Source organism: Triturus cristatus, chromosome 10, assembly GCF_964204655.1.
Source record: "Triturus cristatus chromosome 10, aTriCri1.1, whole genome shotgun sequence".
Taxonomy (NCBI): domain Eukaryota; kingdom Metazoa; phylum Chordata; class Amphibia; order Caudata; family Salamandridae; genus Triturus; species Triturus cristatus.
This window is the reverse complement of record NC_140593.1, coordinates 94,779,098-94,783,149: the sequence shown is the minus strand read 5'-3', so window position 1 is coordinate 94,783,149 and position 4,052 is coordinate 94,779,098. Positions and strand designations below refer to the sequence as shown.

The window sequence follows — 4,052 nt, the reverse complement described above, 5'->3', positions numbered from 1 at the left end:
GCTGCAGGGGAGGGATTATTTCTCCATCTGTAGGCTCCTCATTGCTAGCATGTGCAGAAACGCACACTTTAGCAGGCTTGTCTTTGCATACCTATTGGCTTTACCAATGCTTATTTTATCTTTTGACAGTTATTTGGTGGCACCGTTGAGTCAACCTTAAGGAACCACTAAGGAGCGGGCAGGTGTGTAAAAAGGCAGACCCTGACTGATGGTAAACATGGAGCGCACCGGAGGATTCATCGATAGCGCTCCAGGCTGCAGATAAACCACAGACTCTAGAATACTGATTCCTGCAATTAAGTCATGGTCCAGAATATTGTACCTGGCATCTGAGGCAGTGGTGTTACTGGGTGAAGGAACAGGGCATTCAGCTTGCCTTTGTGCCCAGAATGAGGAGTGATCTGATGCTGCGAACAAAACAAAAGTTATGAGCAAGAAGGTCTTTGTGAATTGGGCAAAATGAATATTGGAGCTCACACTAGCAGTGTGTCCGCCCCCATGCAGAATATCCCAACCCTCTCAGAAGGCTGTTTTGTAGCTCAGCAGCTTTTCGTCCTCAGTTTGATCATTCATCTGAGCAGGAGAGATCTTCAGGGAGAAATACTCTATTGGGTGCAGGTTGCCGGTGTCTCTGCCCGCCTTTGCAGAAGAAGGTGCCCAAAGGCTTCACTGGATGCATCTGCCTAAGCCATGACCAGCCTCGATGTACCTGGCTGCTGTGGGACAGGAGACATGATAAATGTTTGTTTCAAGAACCCGAAAGCTTGCTGTGCTTCATGTGATGACATCTATGGTATGTCTTTATGGATTAAATGCGTGAGTTGAGAAATCAAGCCAGGTTGACCGGATGTACAACAAGTGTAAAGCTGGAAAATCCAATAAAGTTCTGTATCTTTTTAACAATCATTTCTTACCTCCTTCTCCAGGGGTTATCCTGAGCCCCGAGAATTCCACAGTTTAGGTTTCAAACACACGTCATCCAAGTCGGCCTACAAGATATGCTCTCTCCTTCTTTGTGCTCAAATGATTCTGATTGAAGGAGAGGAATTGAGAGTGCCATCAAGGAAGACTATTGTACATTGGTTCATGGTGTTACTGTTGGAAAGCAGCGGTAATGTTAGGATATGTGATGCTCACAGTCGCATCACAAAGGGTGTAGGACATCACAAGATGTTCATAGTTTCCATATGATGAAGACAATTTTCCACACATCACCTTCTGTAGCAAAGATCTGATTGTGTACTCCATGGCATCCAATTGTGTCTTGATTGTGGTATGCAGAGTGGAATTGGGAAGAGAAACACAGAGAGGTGCTGATGAGGCCAACACTGCGGAGTGCAAAGATGCTGTCCAGAGGGAGTTGCCCATACCCGTCTTTAGCCAGGAAGATACACTATTTTTATACGTTTTGCTTCATTTTTTGTTGGTGTTTTCTTTCAGTCTTTGTTCTTTACCCTAGCTTTTTGTGTGTGGTGAAAGACTTGTAGTATGTCCTTTCAGGCTGCATAGGTGTTAGTGTTTGTTGCGGTGACCTTCGTGTTTTTGTAGCACGTCTGAGCTTACAAAAGCATTGCGGTCAGAAGACGTTCTTCGGATGACGTTGAAGAGAAGGAGCTGATGTTATGTCATTGTACATATGCTCTTGAAATCAAGAATATCTACATTCTGCCCTGTGTGAACCTCACTTATTCACTCCCCCATCCTACTCAGAGGAAGGTCCTAGACAGTAGTACTTTATGGGGAAAGGTGAGTAATGGCGAAGATATTAATGGCTGAAGTCAGAACAGGTATTCGGTTGAGTTGCAACACCTGCAAATCGCAGCAGCCGAATCATACTGCACTGTGTGGACACTCCTATGGATGTCTTTCTTTAGGAGTATCAGTCCTTCTCCACCCCATGGGGTGTCATTGCAAACAGAGTGTAGATGACACATTGCAGCATGTGGCGCAGAGGCATCCACACATCACCATTCTTTTGTGGTCTAAGGTGGAAGAGAAATACAAAAGGTGGAGATGGTCTTGTAACTGAGTAGGTGACCACAGATGGCCTCAGACAAATAGAATGCTGAAAAGACGTACGCGTACCCTCAAGAAAACATTGCATCGGATAGGGTCAAGGCATGGACATGACACTGACCTGAGTCTGTTCCAATTCTTAAGGGAGTGGCAATTTTAACTTTATGGTTACCAGATAAAACTATAAAAATACATATAAAAATTAAATAAAACCCATAATGTTCAATGGAACATAGCTTAGCAAGTGGAAAGAAACAGCAGCGTGAAAATTGTATCCCTAATGGTTAAAAATGGTTCAAAGAATATACATAGCTTGTACAGCAAAACCGACTTAGACTGGTGAGAGATCACCCAGGCTGGCAAATATTAGGTGCTAGGGCAAAATAGCACACAGACAGATCTGACCTACAACATAATGCAAATGCATGCCCTATATCTGAAGGTACTGCGCGATTTCTTCATTTGAATAGCATACATTTTCAAGCAAACATGCCTAATCGACACTATGATATCAATAAACAATGTCTCAACTAGAACATTATGTAAGGGGACCATTAAACATAGGAACTAATCAAAACGACCAAAAAATGGAAACAAGGGAGACCAAAGAATAATGAAAATTGTTATTTGTAATTAGAGGCACAGTAGGTATGTCCAATTTACAGTAACCATAACAATTATATGTGCACTGATAGTGAAGTGAAAAAGTGAAGGGCGCAGTGACATAAGTGTTAAAATGACAACACGATACGGCGAGAGAACAATTAAATCATAAGGGTCAAACAGAAGTATTCACATAGAATTTGAAATTATAACAATATTAATCCAATCTTAATTGGCCCTTCAAAAAGCCGCAATTAACGTTGTCAGGTCGACGACGTTTCAACCTCCTTTCGTTGAGGTCATCATCAGGACTATGGTTACGAAGGTTTTAAAATACCTCTGTGCACAGAGAAGAGAAAGGTAGGATATATTATAGGACCCATAGATATCAATTAAAGGAAGTGGAGGAAAAAGGAAAAAGGAAGGGAAAAATTACCTGTATTACAAAAATGACGGAGATAATTTCTTTAATGACAGGGGCGTAACAGGAAACTGTGTGACTTTAGAAGCGTTAGAAATCTAGTCAGGGAAAGAAAGGGAAACTATTGAAGGACTGTGGACAAGAGAGAACACGCTAATAAATAAAGACGGGGGATAGTCAAGTTTACCGGAGGTGAAGACTAAGGAGTTTAGTCAAATATTGCATTGAATGCAACCAGGGAGAAATAGCGTTTCTAGAGGGGTGACGTAATCTGTAAAGAAATTAAAAAACTAAGTAAAATAAGTAACGTGGCCACAAAGAAGGCATAAATTATGCCGGAGGCAAGGATTACAAAGTAATCAAAGGTCGCTTACCAGAGGTAAGGATTAATGGTCGCTTACCAGAGGTAAGGATTAATTAGTTAGTCGGGGTGCATCAAGGTATCCAGAATTATTAGCGTCTCGAAGATTAAGTCTAGTCTGCAAGGGAATTAAAACTAATAAATCGGGTGCTTTGCGGGACCAAAAATAACACTGAATGCACCAAGGGCACTAGCCGTTCTAAAAAGTTTATGTAAAAAAGGGGGGAGAAGGAGCGCAGGAGCGGCTGCTTACCCAAATGATGCATCTAAACGGGATCAGTCCGATTATTTAAACGTGGGATCAGTTCAAACTGAAGTGCTTCTTCCAAACGGCCAAAGCGTCTGGGAAACGCTGCCCGGTAAACCAGGAAGTAGAGTCAGTCCGATCACGTGACTCGCTTCAGCAATGAAAAAGAAAGGGGACTAATACCCATAGAATAGAACAAGTACACCCGGAGTGAAAGGAATTACACCAGGAGTAAGTGGCAACACTGCATGAGTGCATTATAGAAACAGCAGCGCATTGGACCTTATGAATACATAGAAAGGAGAGGGGGGAAAAAGGGGGAGGGGGGGAAGGAAGAAGAGGTACTGTGTATGCAGCATTTACAATAATGATTAGAAACATTACAAGCCTAATGACAAGTACGT

The 4,052-nt window shown here is 42.4% G+C and overlaps 1 long non-coding RNA gene across 1 annotated transcript; it reads right to left on the bottom strand.

Moving 5' to 3' along the window:
- Positions 1-300: 300 nt before the first annotated feature.
- Positions 301-3,728, bottom strand: LOC146788945 (uncharacterized). The gene is made up of 3 exons (XR_014970005.1): positions 3,655-3,728; positions 3,056-3,138; positions 301-2,958 (listed from the first exon to the last, which is right to left on the bottom strand). It is a non-coding gene; the product is annotated as an uncharacterized LOC146788945 (long non-coding RNA).
- Positions 3,729-4,052: the final 324 nt, after the last annotated feature.